General features: G+C 40.9%; 1 pseudogene; it reads left to right on the top strand.

Annotated features, from left to right (window-relative positions):
* The first annotated feature begins 7,790 nt into the window (after positions 1-7,790).
* Positions 7,791-8,838, top strand: LOC138164013 (actin, cytoplasmic 2-like; annotated as a pseudogene).
* Positions 8,839-22,304: the final 13,466 nt, after the last annotated feature.

Raw genomic sequence — 22,304 nt, 5'->3', positions numbered from 1 at the left:
ACCTATAAATGGATCATCCTGGTTAGTCAATTACCTGTTTGAAAGAGGCATCAAAGTATTGCATTCAAATCCCAACTTGGTAAAGTCTCAATATCTGTGGGCCCCAGTTTACTCATCTGTAAAATGATGTGATTAGGTATTTTCGAAGCCAAATCTAAATCAAGAGCTATTTTTATTACAGAAAGTTCACACCAAGAACTGAGGTGTATGACTGAATTCCAAAATCAAATCTCATTTATTTGTCCACTTCCCTCCCCCCCCCCCCCGGCCTTTCTCCCTCTTTTAATGTTTTTATTACATATTGTTTTTGTACAATCAATTCCAGTGATGCTAATAAATGCTGGTACTAAATTGAGGAAGGAAAGTATTTTTTCCCTTCATATAATGAATTCCTAAAGAGTGTTATACCAATTGCTGGAGCTATGTGTTGATGGTCATCACAGTGGTTTGTGTATTCTACAACTCTAAATGTTGTCCTGCTGGCTAAATGTGTAAATAACGTCATTTATTAGGCACGGTAGCTGCTGTCAGAAGAAATCAGGGCAAAATATAAATGCTCTGAACATCCACATAGTGTACTGACTTTGCTTTTTCTTTTCTTTTCTTTCTTTTTGGTTTGCTTTTAAAATTTTTTTTAATTTTTTAATCAAATGCTTTATTAACTTCAAGTTTATATCATTCATTTCTGCCAGATTTTGAGTTACAAATTTTCTCCCCATTTTCCCCCTACCCACCACCCCAAAATAGCTATCCCACTGGATATCCCCTTTTCCAATCTGCTTTCTCCCATATCTTCTCCCATTCCCCCTCTGACCTTCCAGTAGGGCATGGTGGATCTCTATGCCCCAGTGCCTGTATGTCTTATTTCCCAGTTACATGTAAAGTAATATTAATAATAGTATATATATATTTAAACATTTGATTTTAAAACTTTGAATTCTGGATTCATTCCCTTCCTCCTTTGTCACCCACCCTTACTGGGAAGATAAGCAATTCAGTATAGGTTGTACGTGTGTAGCTATGCAAAACATTACCATAATGGATATATTGTAAAAGACTGACTATATTTCCCTCCCTCCTATCCCACCTCCCACTAGTTCTATTCTCTACTTTGATCCTGTCCCTTTTCAAAAGTGGGTACTTCCAACTTCCCTCCCCCCCAAGCCTGCCCTCCCTTCCATCATCCCCCCCTCTCATCCTCTTCCCCCTACTCTCCTGCAGGGTGAGATACCCTATTTACAGTGTATGTCATTCCCTCCCTAAGCCAAATTCAATGGGAATAAGTTTGACCCATTCCCTTTTGCCTTCCTATTCTTCCCCTCCATTGTAACCATTTTCCCTTGCCTCTTCTATATGAGATAGTTTACCCCATTCTGTCTCTCCCCATCTCCTCTCATTATATTCCTCTCTCACCTCTTAATTTCACATTTTAAGTATCATCCCTTCCTGTTAAATTGGTCCCGTGCCCTCTGTCTATATATACCTGTACACATATATACACACATTCACATATGTATTCATATGCCTATATATCCTCCTATATAGACATATATATGTATATATATATACATACTATTACATATACAATAGAAATACATATACACACACACATTTCTATTTCCTTCAACTGTTCTCATACCGAGAAAAGTTTCATCAGTTGCAATGATCCTTTTTTCTTGTAGGGATGTAAATAGTTCCACTTTGCTAAGCTCTGTCTGATTTCTTTTCCCTGTTTATCTTCTCATGCTTTTCTTGCTTCTTGTCAAATTTTCTATTCAACTCTGGTTTTTTCTTTTCTTTTTTTTTTTTTAAAGCAATTGGAGTTAAGTAACTTGCTCAAGGTTACACAGCCAGGTGTTTCTGGGTGGGTGCTAAGTGCCTGAGCCTGGATTCGATCCCAGGTCATCCCGACTCTGGGGCTGGTGCTCTTACTTGCTATGCTACCTGGCCGCCCCAACTTCAACTCTGGTTTTTTCATTAAGAATGCACAAAAGTCCTCTATTCCACTGAATGACTATATCTTCCCCTGAAATATGATACTCAGTTTTGCTGGGTAGGTGATTCTTGGTTTTAATCCCAGCTCCTTTGACCTCCAGAAGATCATATTCCAAGCCCTTCGATCACTCAACGTGGAAGCTGCCAGATCCTGTGTTATCCTAATTGTGTTTCTACAATATTCAAATTGTTTCTTCCTGGCTGCTTATAATATTTTCTCCTTGATCTGGGAACTCCAGAACCTGGCAATAATAATGCTAGGAGTTTTCTTTTTGGGATCTTTTTCAGGAGGTGAACAGTGGATTCTTTCAACCTCTATTTTGCCCTCTGGTTCTAAAACATCAGGGCAATTTTCCTTGAGAATTTCTTGAAGGATGATTTCTAGGTTCTTTTTTTTTTTTTTTACCATAGCTTTCAGGTAGTCCAATAATTTTTAAATGACCTCTCCTGGATCTATTTTCCAGGTCAGTGGTTTTTCCAATGAGATAATTCACATTGCCTTCTATTTTTTCATTTGTTTGGATCTGTTTAATAGTATCTTAATTTCTCATAAAGTCACTAGCTTCTATTTGCTCCAATCTAATTCTGAAGGAATGGTTCTCCTCAGTGAGCTTTTGATATTCTTTCTCCATCTGGCAAATTCGGCTTTTTAAGACATTCTCCTCCTCATGGCCTTTTTCAGCCTCATTTGCCATTTGAGTTAGTCTATTTTTTAATATTTTCTTTAGTCACGTTGTTGACTTTCATTTCATAACTTTCTTGCATCATTCTCATTTCTCTTCCCAATTTTTCCTCCACTTCTCTTATCTGGTTTTCAAAATCCTTCTTAAGCTCCTCTATGGCCTGTAACCAATTCATATTTTTCTTGGAAGCTTTTGGTGCAGGAGTTCTGATTTTGTTGTCTTCCTCCTGTTCCATGCTTTGATCCTTTTTGTCCCCAAAATAGAAGTGTAAGTCAGATTGCTGTGCTTGCTTTGATTTCTTTGCTTGCTCATGTTGCCACTCAATTACTTGATTTTTGAGCTTTGTGCCACAGTAGAACTGTGCTCCCAGAGAGGGGAGCTTAGTTCCAGATCTCTGGGATTTTCTTAGCTGCCAGAGATATTGGTTGGCTGCCCTCTTTGAAGCCTCCACAAGCTCTGTCAAACTGGTCATGCACCCCAGGACCTCCACCCTAGACAGTGATCCAGATCCAAGCAGGTTAAAGCAAGAGCAATTACCCCTCAGACTGGTCACTTGGTCCCCCTACAATCTGCAGGCCAAGAGTTCTGAAGCAGCCACGTGGATGCAGCTGTACAGCTGCACCTCAGCGGCTTCTCCCTCCAGGGGATAAAGGCTGAACGTACTACCAAACTACTGGATCCCAAAGTCCAGACTGCACTGACCTCTCACTTTGTCCTTAGCATCTATGTGTTGATAATTCTGGAAACCGCCACAGCTGCTAGTGATCTGAAGTCCCTCCAGCCTGTGGCTGGTTGTGGCTGCCCTGAGGCTAAAGTCTCTGGCTCAAGTGGTACTGGGCTTGGCTCCCAGAGCACTGAGCTGGCCACTTCCTGCCAGCCTGCCATGCTGTCCTCAGTGGGAGGTTAGCTTCTCTGTGTCATTTTGTGGGTTCTGTAGCTCCAAAGTTTCTTCAGAGTCACCTTTTACATGAATTGGTGGAGGTGGAAGCTGGAGCCCTGAGGAAGTCCTGTCTCTACTCTGCCATCTTGACTCTGCCCCTGCTTTTTCTTTTCTTTCCTTTTAAAAAAAAACTGTCTCCCTCTATCACCTCAGCTATAGGTACAGTGACCACTCAAAGACCTGATCCTTCTGCTAATTAGCAAGGAATTTAGACCTGCTTTGTTTCCAGCTTGGGTCTGTTCAACCTGGAGGCCCCCCTACACAGACCCACATACCCTTTCCCCTCCCAGGGACTCATCATATTGGTACCAGATTTAGTATGGACACCCACTTGGTTTTGGCCCTATTGCAGCTTAGAACTGAACTCAAACCACCAGTTTGATCCTCCACATAGCATGAACAACAGATGTGTCAACACACCCAGTCTGAATTTGCTTACTAGAAAATGTCAGCCTAAAAAATTCCCAACAATTAAAAAAAAATCAACCTGCAAAAGGTATGAAAAACATTTTATTTAACTTATATGGTGTCATACCTCATTTTCTGACAGCAACACATTCATAAGAACACAGCAAGGAAAAAATACTATCCACAGGAATGGTGTAGCACCAATGCAGTATTTACCATGCCCATGATCACAATAAAGACTGTTGATTATAAGCATCTGTAATGTAATACCAAAAGAAGGCAACTTCCCAGGTTCAAAATACCAGCATAGGTGCTCTCTATTTTATTCAGTAACAAACCCAGAACAGAGAAGATCGAAACATGACATCATTCCAAATACAGCATTTACTAAGTGTGATTAAATAATCTCCAAGTACTACCCCACCCCAGGACTTTCCAATCATTCAATCAATTACAAAGTCTCTGTTCCAAATACTTCTCCACCCCTAGGCTATACCTTAATTAAGTCCACCACAAAGCCCCTCTTCTCAAATGGAGATTAGTTTCCAAACATAAGTAAAATACATTCATTTGCTCAACCATAGAACACAAAAAGGTCAAAAGTTCCCCACTCCTGGATCACAATTGAATCTACCCCAGAGTTACATCAAGTTTAAACACAGCACTTAATACCCAAATGGAGGTCTTTTCTTCATCTTGACACGAGGCAAGTTCTCAGCAATCTTAGTTCCTGGGGAGACAAGGCTTAGCAAGGCCATAAGATACATTGCTAGTCCCTTCATGAATTCATCCTCTGTCTGTAAAACAGTCCTAGAACCCCTGAACACATTAGCAAAGCCCTCTCCCAGGATTTCTGTAAACATACAACAAGAAAATCCTTCTTCAGGGCTTCTGAACCAACAGAAAGGCTCCCAGACCCCTGCAACAACAGCACTGTCCTTCACCAGTGGACAGTATTCATTCTGTCTGCCGGACAGTCTCCAGACCCCTGCAACAACAGTACTGTCCCTCATCAGTGGACAGTATTCACTCTCAGTACTGTCCCTCACCAGTGGACAGTATTCACTCTCTGTCTGCAGGACAGTCTCAGGCCTTCTTAACCAAATGCCAGGTTCCAGGACTTCTTCAACAGGACAGTCTTTCACCAGTGGACAAATCTGGCAAAATAACATCAAAACAGACAGACAAAGTACCAGCAAAACAGCCATGTCTCCTCAGTCCTTGGCAGCTCAGGGGGCAGGTCTCAAAAGTCCAGGGCAATTCAAAGCGGCCACCAGCAATCTCTTAGTCTCTCCCCCTCCACGAGGTGCTGCTTCCAGAAAGGACTTCCGCCTCTCTCTAGTGTCTCTCCAAATCTACATCACCAGCTCCTCCCACTTCAGGACTTTCTTTTCACATCAACAAGCCCATCCCACAGGTGGGATTAACAAACTCTGGGTTTTAATACAATCAATTTGAAAACCAAGCCAATACAGGGGAATCTTTAATTGCCATTACTATCACAGCATCACATGACATTCAATTGTAAAATATGTCAAACTCTACAGAAAGAGAATAAAGTTGAAGGATTTAGCCACCAGAAAAAGCAAATCCCCAAACCGATAAGCCAAAATACTAAAGATATTTAGAAGCCATAATAACACTGAGAGCCACAGCATCCTTTAGCCTTCTCACAAACCAATACAAGATCAATATTTACTCACAAAACTCTCTATTTCCTTGCCTAAGCTCCTCTGTCCCCAGCTATCTCCAACTGTCAGACTCTCTACCAGCTTCTCTGTGATTAGGCTTCTCCTTGGCAAACTCCTCCCAACACAGGCTCCAAGTGACCACATTCAGCCCATCAAGGGGCAGAGTTTATCTTCACAGCAGGGAAGGTCTTCAAACTCCCCCTAGGTCTATTAAGGGACAGGGAAGACCTTCAAATTCCCATTTCTGTTACAAATGGGAAGCAGAGAATAATTACTGGCTTTTATACAACAGAAGAATAAAATTCATGATTAAAGAAAGGTCAAGTCTTAAAAGCTTTAGAGGAGTAAACACCGGTTACTTTTTTTAAACGTACAAAAGCATAAATAAAGCATTTACCTGAAAGGCCTAGATAAGTAAAAACTAGGATAATCAATAAACATTAAGTGTTCACTATGTGCCAGGAAATGTGCTAAACCACTCATCTTGGATTCAGACACTCACATGTACTATCAGAACAGTTTAGAAAACCTACCTCCCATGGGGAAAAATTGTACAGAACTGGAAAATTTATCTGTAACTCTCCTTAGGTGAATACTAATGATGACAGAGTTGTCGTTCATGCCAGTGAATTGGGAAGAGAACAAAATAGCATCATGGAACCAGATGGCCTCGGAGGTGAGGGGAAATATTATATGTGAGACCTAAAGAAGCCTGCATCGGAAGGCACAGAGATCGACTGCTTAACGGGATGGAAGCTGAGCTGCAAAAGAATCTTAAGATTTCAACTTCTTTTTAGGGCCACAAAAGGAAATCACAGTATATTACTCCACATGCTAGTGATATACTCATCTCCATAGTGGGGGAGTGGCATAATAAACATGGACCTCCTAAAAATGTTGAAGAATTTTCATTAGACAACCTGCCAATGATTATGCTATTCATCTAAAGGTGAGTTATGCCCCTCGTCCTTAGAATTCTCTTTCCTCACATCTACCTCCCAGAATCCCTTTCTCCAATATGTCACTTGGGCATTCCTCTTCTTCAAGAAGCATTTCCGGGGCGGCCAGGTAACACAGTGAGTAAGAGCACCAGCTCCAGTGTTGAGAAGACCTGGAGATCGAATCCCAGGCTCAGACACTGAGCACCCACCCAGAAACACCTGGCCGTGTAACCTTGAGCAAGTTACTTAACCCCAATTGCTTAGGGGCGGCCAGGTGGCTCAGTGAGTAAGAACACCGGCTCCAGTGTCGGGATGACCTGGGTCAAATCAGGGCTCAGATACTTAGCGCCACACCCAGAAATAACTGGCCGTGTAACCTTGAGCAAGTTACTTAACCCCGATGGCTTTAAAAAAAAAAGAAAAGAAGCATTTCCTAATTCTCTCAATGGCTCATTGCCTTTCCACCAAACTGACTTGTTTTCATCATATGTTTGTTTTTGCTAACTTTATATTTATGCTGTGTGTGTATATATTTTTAAAGTACTTATCTCCCCCCATAATTACAGTGTTGGTTCACTGTGAGAAACAATGAGTGAGCTCATTGTTTCATTCTTTGTGCTTGTGCCCCCTGTCCCTAGCAAGTACATGAAACTTGGCAGGTATTTAATATGTACATATTAATTAATATCACCAGGCAGAGAGAAGGAAGAGGAGGAAGGATACACCTTATTCCCCCCAGGACATGAAGGCAAGCACCATTTTTCTTAAAACCTATCCCATCATTTCTTCCATTTAATGGTGCACACCCCTTCCCCAGTAACAGAGATCAGAATATTTTTGAGAGGCAACCTTGTGGTGTAAGTGGAGGTGGAAGGGCAATCAGCCAATCATTTCTCTATGGAATTCAAATGCAGCTCAAGTAATAGGATCTCAGAAACAAGTGTCTATGTCCTGTGGTAGAAAGAGTGATTAAGAATCAATACATTGGTAGCTGTGACCTCTTCCACCCAGTGCGCACTTGCCTCCAGGTGCAGTACCACCTCCTCTCTCTCTTAAAGGTTTAAACTTGCCACTAAAGAGTTCACCATGGATGATGATATTGCTGCTCTCATTGTTGACAATGGCTAATGTGAAAAGCTGGCTTTGCAGGTGACGATGCCCCTTGGGCTGTCTTCCCTTCCATTGTTGGGTGCCCCAGACATCAGGGTGTGATGGTGGGTATGCACCAGAAAGACAGCTATATGGGGGATGAGGCCCAGAGCAAGAGAGGTATTCTGACCCTGAAGTACCCCATTGAACATGATATTATCACCAACTGGGATAACATGGAAAAGATCTGGCATCATACTTTCTACAATGAGCTCCATGTGGCCCCTGAAGAGAATGCTGTGCTGCTCACAGAAACCACCCTGAGCCCCAAAGCCAACAGAGAAAAGATGACTCAGATTATGTTTGAGACCTTCAATATCTCAGCCATATATGTTGCCATCCAGGCTGTGCTGTGCCTGTATGCCTCTGGTTGCACTGCTGGTATTGTGATGGACTCCGGTGATGGTGTGACCCACACTGTGCCCATCTATGAAGGTTATGCCCTTGCCCATGCCATCTGCCTTCTGGATTTGGCTGGCTGTGATCTGGTGGACTATCTCACCACAGCTGAGAGAGAAATCATGCATGACATCAAGGACAAGCTGTGTTATGTCCCCCTAGACTTTGATTAGGAGATGGCCACTACTGCATCTACCTCCTCTCTGGAAAATAGCTATGAGCTCCCTGATGGTCAGGTTATCACCATTTGCAATGAGAGATGCTGGTGCCCAGAAGCTCTCTTCCAACCATCTTTCTTAGATATGGAATCCTGTGGAATCCATGAAACTACCTTCAACTCAATCATGAAGTGTGATGTTGACATCCTTAAGGATTTGTATGCCAACAACGTATTGTCAGGTGGTATGTACCCTGGCATTGCTGACAGGATGCAGAAGAAGATTACAGCCCTAGCTCCCAGCACAATGAAAATCAAGATCATTGCACCACCTGAGCACAAATACTCTGTTTGGATTGGAGGCTCCATCCTGGCATCTCTTTCCACCTTCTGGCAGATGTGGATTAGCAAGCAGGAGTATGATGAATCTGGGCTTTCCTTTGTCCACTGCAAATGCTTCTAAATGGACTGTTTGTGGGTTTTTAAATTTTTTTTGTCAAAGGGTGTGACATGATGACATTATAATTGCCCCCCAAAAAGATATGAGATTGGCATGGCTTTTTTTTTTTGTCACTTGACTCAGGATTTAAAAACTGGAATGGTGAAGGTGATGAGCAGTCTAAATATGTTGGAGGCAAACATCCCCAAAGTTCTCCAGTGCATCTTCAGGACTCTGATTGTACATTTGTTTTTTTTTTTAATGGTTATTCCAAATATCCTACACAGAGTTACAAGCCTCTGTGAAGGCTGTCCTCTGCTAGAGCAGAGGAGCAAGATAGTAAAGATCCAGTTGGGGAGAGGGGAGAAGGGAAGGTACTAGTATTGCTTTAAATGTAAATTATGTAATCCTTAAAAAAAAACAACTTTTTGTATCTTCGGCCTTAATACTTTTTCCTTTTTTTAAAAAATTGTCAGCTTTATTGAATGGCCCCCTAAATTCCCTCCCTGTCCCCAACAGAGATGTGAATGAGGACTTTTATAGTCTCCCTGTGAGTTTTGAGATTGGTGCCAGTACTTGGGGGAGGGGAGGAGCTTTACCTATACACTGACTAAGACCAGTTCAAGTAAAAGTGCACACGTTAAAGAAAAAAAAAAAGAATTTAGGTTGAAATTCTGCCACTAACCAGAAATGTTAAGTCATCCACATAGCTTCAGTTTTCTTATCTGTGAAAATGGAGAGTTGCTGTCATTACTTGCCAGGGGTAGTACAGTCATTTTGTGTTGCAGACAAAACTGAACCCAGGTGTTCCTGACTATAAGGTAAGCTGTCTACTACATGCCACACTGACTCATCATACTAATCACCAATTAGGTGCCATTAACAGCTTCTAACTGGTAGGTATGGGATTAAACAAAAAAAGTCCTTCCCACCCACCCTCTACTCCAAAAGGCAAAAAATAACTTTGACAAATAAGACGAAGTGTGGATCTTAATCAAGAAATAAGTTTTGGGGAAACAGTTTAGAAATTTGAATTAGCAAAAATTTTACAAACTTTAAAAATCCCTCTTGTTCTCCCACCTATTCTCCTTCCCATTGAGGTCCTGTTTCTCCTTAAATTGCTAAAATACTAGTTCTTTTTCCTGGCTTTGCAGATTTCTTGGCTTTTTAAGTCTACCTTAATGTGCTGAGCATTTGAGAATACGAGCCTAGGTTGCATTTGAGCAGGTCTATGAAATTCATTTGGGAACTGCTGTTTTCTGTACGCCTGCTTATGAGTTCAGACTTCAGTCACAGAACACAGCAGACATGTAGGAAAGAGGTACATTTTGTTTTAATGGGCAAAAACTTGCAAAGTGCCTGTTTCTGGACTGCTCTAGCTCCTCAAAGGAATTTGTTTCAGATAATAAGATTATCCCTGCCCCCTCACTTCCACCCCAACGTGTTAGGTGGATTTTTTTTCCCTTTCCCTTTTATTTTTATAAATGAAAATGTAAATTAAGCTCCCCAAGAGCTAGATATACTTTTTATTCCAAAATTTCTCAGGGTTAATAATATTCAATTTAATTATTCAATTAATATTGAATGCAACACGGTATATGATCCCTTTATTAGCCACTATCATATTTTTAGAATTAAATCTAAGTCTCTTCTCTCTCAACTACATTTTTTCTCTCAAATGAAAGCCTTGGCTTCTTGGGAGGAATTCAATTCAATAAATGTGTGTGTGTGTATTTATGTCCCTACTATGTGCTGAACACAATGATCTACTATTATAGATCAGACATATCAAACACAGACCATGCAGCCCACAACACTCCTTAGGGTAAATTAAACCAGATTAATATGTAATTGGGAAATATTTAACAAAATAAAAACATAATAAAACGTAAATAATACTAAGGTGATTTTCTAAGACAATATGTAGCCCACAGGAATCCTTAGGCATGGTTGTAGTGGCCTCTATTTCTATTTCAGTTTGACACCATTGTAGATTATGCCTAAAGAAGGGTGGTGCAGTGGATAAAGCAAAGGCCCTGAAGTCAAGAGAATATGAGTTTAAATCCAGCCTCTGACACTTGACACTTGCTAGCTGTGTGACCCTGGGCAAGTCACTTAACTCCCCATTGCCTTGCCAAAAAAAGAAACCCAAACAAGAGTTAGGAGAGAAATGCTGTTTGATTGGGTCACTAGCAAGAAACAAGTGACTACTATTCAAAAGTTCTTTAGGTCTGGATTTGCAGAGCTTAGTTGCTTGTGATTTTTCTCCCCTCTCCCAAGCCAGCATGAACCCCAGTTAGTATCCTATAAAAACTAAAGTTGCAATTTCCCACAGAATGTTCCATGAAGCCAGAACTACCTTTCCTGGGATTTAGGAAAATTTCAAAGAGTCACAGACAGTCAATGCTTTATAAATTCTAAAAGAGCTATGCAAATAATAATTTATGGGAAGGTTGGTGGTTTGGGAGCTATAAAAATATTCAAGGCTATAGTAATGTAATTTATTATTAGAAAGTAGACTTTAGAAAATACCGCCTTGCTTTTCTTGTGCCAGTCACGCCCCTAAGGCATGTGTAGGGGAGCAAGGGGGGATATAAAAGAAAACTCATATAAATAAACTTGAGGCCTTTAATATTTTTTTTTACTTTTTTTTTGGAGGGTGGAAGGCAGGGCAATTGGGGTTAAGTGACTTGCCCAAGGTCACACTGCCCCTAACACTTTCTTTAAACAAAGTCAACAAACACATGGACTTCTTAAAAAAAAAACTTTCATAAAACATAACTAATCCTAAAAATAATTTTCTTTCTCCAGATCTACCTAAAAAATACCCAAACAATCTTCAAAATCTATTGGATTCATTCTAACTATACCTAACATTTAAGGCCTAAAGTCATTTTGACTTTTATAAATACCCTAATTAGGGGTGGCTAGCTGGTGCAGTGAATAGAGCACCAGTACTGGAGTCAGGAGTATCTGAGTCCACATCTGACCTCAGACACTTAACACTTAGTAGCCATGTGACCGTGGGCAAGTCACTTAAACCCAGTTACTCTGCCTTTCCCCTCCAAAAAAAAGCAAAAAAAATACCCAAATTAACTATAAAGGACCTATGAGGAAAGATGCTATTCACATCCAGAGAAAACTGATACATAGAAGTATGTATAAAATAATTTTACACACACATATATGTGTGTTTATATATATGTATATACCTATTTGTGTCTAATGGTATCCCTTTTTGAAGTGGGGGGAAGAAAATTTACAAGATTATTGTATATTTAAAAGGAATAGCATGTTGTACTTTGTGAACTTGTGGTTTCACGTGCAATCTTTTTATTGTTCTATGTTAGAGAAATACTTGCCTTATTCCATAAATAAAAAATAAATCTAAATTTAAAAAAATGCCTGGTACATAGTAAATGTTAGTTGCTTCTGGTGGTGGTGGTGATAGCAGTAGTAGTAGTAGTAGCAGTAGCAGCAGTAGTAGTCATTGTCTGAGGCAGGATTTGAACCCAGATCTTCTCTACCCCTTCAGTATGCTATATATTCTGCTACACTGCTCTCAGACTTGGATTTTAGCCCTGCTATGCTGCTTAATAGCAGTGTAACATTAGGCAAGTGGCTTCACATTTCTGGGCTTTGGCACTTTTCACCTGTAAATTTAAAAGATTGGACTAGATGAGTTTTGTGCACATGTGGAAAGAAAGGACTATGAAAGAATCTCAGAGTTCAGAAAGACCTTCACAAATCACCTAGTTCTATCTGTACTTGAAAATGAATTCCAGCTACAAACACTCAGTAAGCAGTAATCCAACCAGTGCCTGAAGACTTCTAGTGAGAGAGAACCTCCTACCTCCCTAATAGAGCCTGCTCCATTTGGGGACAGCCCTAAATGTTAAGAAGTTTTTCCTTATGAGAAACCTAAATTTGCTTTGTTGTAACTTCTGTTCCCTCAAGGGCCAAACAGAGCAGATCTAACCTTTCCTGCATGACAGCCCTTCTTAAATACATGGAAACACCTATCATGTCAACAATAAACATTTATTAAGTGCCTACTATGTGCCAGGCATTGTGCTAAGCCCTGTGAATACAAAGAAAGGCCCAAACCATTCTACCCTCAAGGAGCTTTCACTCTAATGGAGATAATAATGTGTAAAAAACTATGTACAAGAACCACATATACAGGATGAGTTGGAGATAATTTTGGAGGAAATGCTCCTTTCTCCCCACCCCCTCCAGTCTCCTCTTCTCCAAGTTAAACATCAATACTTTGTACAAGGGACATGACACAGACCTTCCCCATTATAGTCACAACCCCCTTTGCACTCTCCCTTCCAATTTCATCCTTCTGTGACTTCTCTGGTCACACTGAAATCTAAAATGGCAGACCTTAGTTTTTCCCTTTGATTTGTGCTTGGAGGCACTCAGATAAAAGCCAAGTATGATCTTGCAAATATATCCTTGTAAATATATCTGGCCTAATTATCTCACTTGGTTAGAAAAGATATTGGTGAGGTTAAAGTTGAGAATTAGTCTTACATGAACCTCTGTATGGGCCTCAGAGTCCAGAGCAGGGAAGAGGAATTCTGTTCACATGATCTGCATTTCTAAACTAGGCCAGTTTTGGAAAATAGGTACCAAACACAAAATACAAAGAGTTAGCCTAATTTAGAAATGTAAACCATAAGCTCAGAAAATTATCACCTCTACCAGAAAAATATCTCAGATTGCATGCTTTATGGTAATTGTGTAATAAAGACAGATGATAATTGCTAAAATATTTTTTGGTCCTTCAGAAGATAGGTTATTTCACTGACAGGAGAATGCCTTCTACCAATGCAAATTAAAATCCCTCTACACTTCAGTAGATAGCTTCATGAGTTGCTGTAGCCAAAATCATTTGATAGTCACTTTTTTTTTTTTGATAATGAACCCCTCTGTGATCGGATGTGAACATCAGCCTTAGGAGTAGGTGCTGTAACCACCTTCATTTTAGAGTTGAGGAAACTGAGGCAGACAGAGGCTAAGTATCTTTTTCCTTACATTTTAAAAATTTTTTTGCTTTTTTGGAGGGCAATTGGGGTTAAGTAACTTGCCCAAGGTTACATGGCTAGTTTTTTTGTGTGGGTGTGTGTGTGGGTGTTAAGTGTCTGAGGCCAGAACCGAACTGGGGTCCTCCTGACTCCGGTGCTTTACTCACTGAGCCACCTGTTGTCCCTGGTCTTCCCCACAATCCCGCCTCCCCTAAGGAAGTGAGCAGACTGCCAGGTCAGCTCCGCCCTCCCCCACTGGGTCTCTGCCCTTTCCCCAGTCAGCTCACCTGAATAGAAGTGGGTGGGCTTCTGGGGGAGTTTCAAGGTGGGTACTGACCAATCACTGCTTACATAAGGCGCCCTTTATAAGCTAAGGTTCTGCCCCAGATCGAGGCTGTTGCCTGCTGCTACTGTTATTGCTGTACCTCAGTCATGGGTGGTGCCGGCTCAGCCCTCCATGGGGCCTCATCAGCCACATGGTGTTTTTAATAAAGGGTCCATTCTAAAATTATTACTTGGGTCTTGTTCTTGTTAATCATGGTACGGTACTACACACCTAGCTTCCCCTAGAGGCTAAGCATCTTGACCAGAGTCACACAGCTAGTAAGGATCTGAGTCCAGATATGATTTTGCAAGCCATTGTTAAGAAAAATAGCCAGTGACCCCAGAAAGCATCAGCTCATGTTCTCAACATCTCTAGGCAGAATTGAGAAAACTGCCCTATCTCACATGATTTTGTATGTTAGGACATGTGAAAGAGATGATCTTTGCCTGAGACCCTCCTTCCAGGTTTCATGAGGTCTCTATGCCCCTATCCCATCAGAACTTTTGGGTCACTGAAGCTCCTCACCCATCCGGTTCCTCGAAGTGTAGGTGCTCTGGTGGGAGGATTCTTTGGGCCTCAAACCCCAGCAGTTCTGCCCCAGAGTTCACCCTTGTGGCTTGGGGATTTATTCATCCTTGTCATTCAGTCATCCCAGATCAGTCATAATTGACTCCCTTTTGTCTGTGCAGTAAGAGGAGGGGATTCTGGAAAAAGGCTGGGTGACATCACTCATCTTGGAACACTGTCCCTGTTGCTGCTTTGGTCAGTGCCCAGTTGGCTTCATCTCTCCTCTCCCTTCTCCCCCAACTACTCGGCTAGGTCTCAGCCATGACAAAATGAGCTTGTTAAACATCATTTGGGCTAAATATGTGACCTAGAACATTGAGATCTAGCTGGAAGGGAACAATATATACTGAAAAAGGCATGTGAGTATAGAAGGAAAAAGGGATGGGGGGAAGGGGTGTATATTTAGGGAATGGCCTAGGCTACAGAGGAATGTTCCTCTTTATTCTTACCCCTATCACCTTTGAGTAATACCATCATTACTGTGTGACCCTGGGCAAGTCACTTAATCTATTTTTCCCTCAGTTTCCCCACCTGTAAAATGGGGATTTGTTGAGAGATGATAATAATAAATATATGCCAGTGCCTCACATACAGTAAGCGCTATGAAATGTTAAATATTAATATTACCACCCACCAAAATTATTGCAACAACTTCCAGAGAGGTCTTCTCACCTTAACTCTCCTCCCACACCAATATAGCTTGCATAGACGGAAGAAGCTTTCTTACATATAGATCTGGCCAATTACACTGCTCAAAATATTTTCAATAGCTTCCTATCATCTAAAGCACAGCATTTAGCACAATACCTGGTACACAGTAGGTGCTTAATAAATGTATATTGACTGATTAAAGCTCCAACTCTCCAGGTGGGCTTTCCCTAAGCTAATACTACTCTATCCTTCCAATGCCATCTCATGTGGCTTACCTATAGTCCAACCAAAGTGAACTGTATCTATACTTCTCCCTCCCCTCCCAGTGTACCCCATAATCTCTGGACTTCATGCTTTTACTCACTCTGTTCTCCATATCTGGAATATTCTGTCTGTCTTTGTTTCATGAATTCCTGCCCATCCTTTAACTCAAGTGCCATCTCTTGCATGAAGATTCTCAGATTCTCTTACACCTTATAAAGCACTTTGGTTTTGCAACTCCCTAATGCACTTAACTTCTAAGGTTGTATAACTATCATTTTATGTCTTCTAACCTTACTGGATTGTAAACTCCGTTAAGCCATGTATCAATTCTTATTCAAATTTTTTTTATCTCCCCAGCACCAAGCACACAATATGTGCTGAATTGCAGAATGAATTGTTCATGGATGGATGGATGGATGAATGGGTAGGTGGATGGATGGATGAATGGGTAGGTGGATGGATGGGTGGTGAGTGTTGGTCAATGACAAGTATATAGAGTGTTTAAGAGGGAACAGTAGCAGGAAAATGTATATTTTTCAAAATTTTCTGTGGATTATCTCACTTTAAGAGAAGGAAATCAAGGTTGAAGGTCTCTCAAATGGAAACATTCAAAATTGCCAAGCTTGGAAAGGTTTAGATGCTTTATGTCTCAGCTGAATGGCTAGAAGCCCACATAGCGTGGTCTCCAAATATCTCCCCTACCCGTTTGCCACTGATACTTGCAATTCCTTTGAGAATTGTCCCCTATACTTTTAGTCCTAGAAGTTGTGATTCCCTTAGCCCTCACTCACACCTTTATTGTGAATGAAGCTTAAAGTATTTAAGACTGAACTAATTGTCTTTCACTCTCAAACGTATTATTCTTTCAGGCAGCTAGGTGGCACCATAGTGCATAGAGTACCTGGTCTGGAGTCAGGAAGACTAATTTTCCTGAGTTCAAATCTGGCCTCAGACACTTATTATAACTGTGTGAGCCTGGCCAAATCACTTAACCCTGTTTGCCTCAGTTTCCTCATCTGTAAAACGAGCTGGAGAAGGAAATGGCAATCCACTCCAGTATCTTTGCCAAGGAAGCCCCAAAAGGGGTCAGGAAGAGTTGGATACAACTGAACAATGACTAAACAACAACAATAATTAGCATTTATGGGGTGTCTAGGTAGAGCATTGGCCCTGGAGTCAGGAGGACCTGAGTTCAAATCTGGCCCCAGACACATAACACTTACTAGCCGTGTGACCTTCAATAAGTCACTTAACCTCAATTTATCCCCTCCAAAAAAAAAGTAAAAAAATATTTAGTATTTATATAAATGATTTATAAAAAATATTTAGCATTTATATAACACTTTAAGGTTTGTAAGGTACTTTACAACATTATTTCATTTGATCCTTACAATAACCCTAGGATGTAAGTTCTATTATTATCTCCATTTCACAGATAAGGAAACTGAAAACCAAGGAAGCTAAGTGACTTGCTCAGAGCTATATAGCTTGTATCTGAAGCAGGATTTGAACTCAGGTCCAGTCATCTATTCTATGCCACCTGTAACATCTATGAAGTTATGATCTATAATCCCATGGTCCTATGATCTTTTTGGGCCGACTTTGAAACTATTGCTCTTGTCCGCCCTTCGCTTCCCATTCCCATGATCACCATTCTCATTAGGTCCTGATTCTCTCACCCCTAACTATTGCAGAATATCCCTAAGTGTCCTTCTTGCCTCAGTCTTTCTTTCCTCTGTATGTAGGGGTGATTACTTTCCCCAATTCAAAGCTTTGTTCATCTTGCTTCTTTGCTCAAATATCTTCTTCTGTTCTCCATTCCTTACAAGGTAGAGTAATGAAAACAGACTTTTACAAATTGGAAATTTTTAAAGTTCCTCCGTGGTTTCTAATCCAACCCTTACCCCAAAGGGACTCCTCCCTACAATATACCTGACAAATATATGCTTGAAGATGTCCGGGGAGAGTAAAGCTATTTCTCCCCAAGGCTGCCCATTCCACCATCTCTGCAGAGCTATAATTGTTAGGAAGTTTTTCTGACATGAAGTGTAAATAGGTCTCTTCTTCAGCTCCTAGCCTTGCTTCCAGTTCTGCCTGTGGGAATACACCAGAACAAAGCTCATTGTTCTTCCAGTGTACTGTTGTTGTTCAGTCTTTTTTTTTTTCATTTCTTTTTGGAGGGGGGAAGGTAGGGCAATTGGGGTTAAGTGACTTGCCCAAGGTCACACAGCTAGTTTTGTGTTAAGTGTCTGAGGCTGGATTTGAACTCAGGTCCTCCTGACTCCAGGGCTGGTGCTCTATTCACTGTATCACTTAGCTGCCCTGTTCAGTCATTTTTCAGTTGTGTCTGACTCTTCTTGACCCATTTGGGGTTCTCTTGGCAAAGATACTGGAGGAGTTTTCCACTTCCTTTTCTGGCTCATTTTACAGATGAGGAAACTAAGGCAAACATGGCTAAGTGACTTACCCAGGGTCACAGAGCTAGTAAATGTTTGAGGCCACATTTGAACTCAGGAAGAAAAGTCTTCCTGACTCCAGGCCCAGCACTCCATCCAGTCTTCCAGTGTAACAACCCTCCAAATATCTAAATATAGTTATCATGTTCTTCCTAAGTCATCTCCTCTGCAAGCTAAATACTCCCAGTTTCTTCAATTAATCCTCATATAACAGAAGTCAAGGCCATTCTGGTTGCCTTCCTCTGAACCCTCATCAATTAGTCTGGCATTCAAAGCCCTTTCCTTATAAGATCCTTAAAGATCATTGTATGCAGAAACTAATACTCAGAGAACTTGGAAACAGATTTATAGAGAAAATGACCTACCCTACCTTTCACTACTGACCTTCATATGTCCTATGCTTCAGTCAAACTGGACTCCATCTTATTCCCTGAGTATACTTTCTGTACCATTGCTTAGTCAGGATACCATAATGAATAACGGGCTAGCCTTGGAATCAGGAAATAGGAAAACCTGGATTTGAATCCTTCCTCTGTTACTTACTAGTTCTGTGACAATCGGCAAAGTCATCTCTTGGGTCTCAGTTTCCTTGTCTGTAAAATGTAAAAATAATACACATCTTATAGGGCAGTTGTAAAGAGTGCATAAGAATTATGCAGAATGTTTTGCAAACCTTGAAATGTAGCATGTGTCATCTATTTTTATTTCTCCTGATATTCTCCCAGTCTAGAACAGCCTCCTCCATTACCCCTCTCCCCAGGTCCATCTGTTCAGTTTCTGTCTACCATCCTTCAAGGTCTGGCTCAAATATAATTTCCTTCATGAATCCATCCATAATATCACCCCTCACAATCATAGCATTTCAGCATAAGAAGGGACCTCAGAGGGCTACCAGAGTAAATTGTTCCTGAATAAGGACCCTTTTTACAACATACCTGATAATTGGTCATGCAGCCATTTCCTGAAGGCCTCCATTGAGGGGGGATCCGTTAGCTCCAGAGGCAGCCCTATTCAATCTTTGAATGTCACTCTAATTGTGAGGATGTTTCCCTTCAATCACTGTCCTTGAAAACTCCCACCTATTGCTTCCAACTCTGCCCTCTGGGGCCTAGAAGAAGAAGTCTAATCCATCGTCAGGATGATAGCCCTTGAGTTCTCATAGATAGCCGTCCAGTCCTCCCAAGACTAATCCTTTTATGATGTGATCTCAAGACCTTCCTCTTACCATCCAGATCGCCTTACTAAGGATACTTTCCAACTTAGCAATGTTATTCCTAACATTTGGCTCCCATGCTTGAACACAATACTCCAGATATATTCTGACCAGAGCAGAGTACAGGAGAGCCATCCTTTCTCTGCTGGTTGACACTATTTCTCTCTAGAGGTAGATAGGTATTGCATTGGGTAGCATGCTGGGCCTGGAATCAAGACCTGAGTTCATATCCAGCCTCAGATGCTTACTATTTGTGTAACTTTGGGCTAGTCACTTAACCTCTGCTTGCCTTATCTGTAAAATGGGGATAATAATAGTATCCATATCCCAGGGTTGTTATGAGGATCAAATGAGATAATACTTTTTAAGTGCCTGGCACATAGTAGGTGTTTAATAAATGTTTTTTTTCTTCCCTTCTTTATTTCTTCCCTTCCCTCCTCTCCCCTTCCCTCTCCCCCCCCTCCCCTTCTTTTCCCTTCTTTTTTTTTTTTTAAAGCAATTGGGGTTAAGTAACTTTCTCAAGATTACACGGCCAGTTATTCTTTGTGTGAGTGCCAAGTATCTGAGGCCAGAACTGATCCCGGGTCTTCCAATGCCAGGGCCGGCGCTCTTACCCACTGTGCTACCTGGCCGCTCCTCCTTTCCCTTCTTGATACAAGCCAAGAAGGAATTGATTTTCTTGGCTCACACCACTAACCCATATTAAATTGGCAGTCTACCAAAACTCTCAAATCTCTTTCAGTCAAATTGCTATATGGCCCTCCTCTTTTATCCTCTACTTCAGAAGTTGATTCTTCAAACCCAAGAATAAGTCTTTACATTTTTCCTCCTATCAGATTTGATCCCATTAGATAGGGTTCTATGCTCTAGAGCAGGGGTTGGGAACCTGCAGTCTCAAGGCCACATGTGACTCTCTGGGTCCTCAAGTGTGGCCCTTCAGCCCTCACTTGAGGACCTAGAGGGTCAAAGGGCCACACTTGAGGACCTAGAGGACCACATGTGGTCTCAAAGCTGCAGGTTCCCCACCCCGCTCTGGACTGTCAAGGTCTATCTGGATGTGCCAACCGTCCCTCCCAGCTTTATGACTTCTGAAAGTCTGGCAGCAACACCCTTTATACTTTCATCCGAGTAATTGGCAAAAAAGACAAGCAGTATAGGACCCCACACAGATCCCACTTCTCTTTTTAGTTTGAAGGCTAGTCCACTTTGGTTTCCATTCACAGCTGGAAATTGTACAATCCTTACACAATTCTCAAACTAGGCTCAACCTAATCTTTTCGATGTATCTGCTGCTCTCTGGTGGCAACTAAGGGCTTGGCAGATACAACTGCAACTTTCTCCAAATAGTTTATTCTGGGCAAGAATCACCACAAACCTAAGTAGGAACAGGGGCCATTACTTAGGAGCCCAGTACTTAAGGATCTCTACTGACCACATGTTGACTTAGTTTTAAAATGTAATATTATTGATGCTTTATTGTATTTTTATTTATTTTGTTAAATAATTCCTGATTACATTTCGATCTGTTTCAATCCCACTTACCCCTCTCCTAGACTCAGATATGTGTACACAGGCACACATAGACCCCATCTTCATTATTCAAAATATATCCAAAAACCTTGTTCCATTAAAAAAAAAAACCAAACATCTAAAGATCTTGGGTTTTATACTGCTGCTATATGAGTCTTCTGCGGATGCTCTGTGACAATTCAGAGTCTCTGAAAAATGGAAAAACAATGGAAAGATGCATGGTACGTGTGGGTGGGCTGCCATACATCACCAACAGAAATCTGTACAGATGTGGGTGTAAAAGATATCATGAGAAAATGCCTGGAGAAGGAGGTGAGTCATACACATAGTAAGATCCATCAAATATCTGCAAGCTTCTTCTTCTGGCATTCAGGTAACACTGAGATTTGGAACATGGGTTCTAAACCAGAGGTCTGTGGGCTTTTTTAAAAAATATTTTTATAATTATATTTCAATATAATTGGTTTCCTTTGTAATCCTACATATTGTATTTTATGCGTTTAAAGCATCATTCTGAAAAGGGATCTGACTTCATTTGACTGCCAAAAGGATATATGGCACAAAAAAAGTTAAGAACCTCTGATACAGAGGAAGGCCTCCAGCACAGTAGGTGTAGACCCCCTATGGAGCATTATGGGAAAATGGGTGGAAGAATTGTGAGGGATGAAAAGTGATGAATGGACTGAAATCTACTTTGTTTGACAGAAGTGCCTATATTGATGAAATCCAGATACTGGGTTTTAGTAGCCAGAAATTCACAATGTAGCTCTGGTTCAGGGTTGGGGAACCTATGGCCTCGAGGCCATATGTGGCCTTCTAGGTCCTTGGGTGAGGCCTTTTGATTAAATCATAGTTTTACAGAACAAATCCTTTTATTAAAGGAATTTTATTATTTATTTAATATTACATTAATATTTTATTAATTATTTACCATTTATTAATGAATAATTATTCAATGATATAATTATTTTAATAAATTTTCTTATAATGGTAAAAATATTGTTGATAGTAAATTATTTATATTTAATATTAACAATGTTATTTAATATTGCTATTTAAATATTATTTATTATTTTATTAAGGGGATTTGTTCTGTGCAGTTTGGATTCAGTCAAAGGACTGCTCTTCAGGACCTAGGTAGCTTCAAGGCCACAGGTTCTCCACCCCTGCATCTGGCCTCTCAAATAGGCCCTCTGATATTACTTCTTAGTAACCCAAACCTGAGGTAGCTAGTGACACAGTGGATAGAGCCCTGGGGTGGAGTCAGGAAGACCTCACTTCAAAACCAGCCTCAGATACTTACTAGTCATGTGACCCTGGGCAAGTCACTGAACCTCTATTTGCCTTAGTTTCCCCTTCTGTAAAATGTAGATAACAATATTACCTAACTCCCACAGTTGTTGAGGATCAAATGAGATCATTTGTAGAGTGTTTAGCATACAATGGGTACTTAATAAATGCTG

The sequence above is a fragment of the Petaurus breviceps genome, unplaced genomic scaffold (genome assembly GCF_028583685.1).
Source record: "Petaurus breviceps papuanus isolate PSGF00001 unplaced genomic scaffold, PetGlider_PUasm1.0 189, whole genome shotgun sequence".
NCBI classification, from domain to species: domain Eukaryota; kingdom Metazoa; phylum Chordata; class Mammalia; order Diprotodontia; family Petauridae; genus Petaurus; species Petaurus breviceps.
The sequence above is the reverse complement of the archived record's forward strand: the minus strand, read 5'-3'. Positions and strand labels throughout refer to the sequence as shown.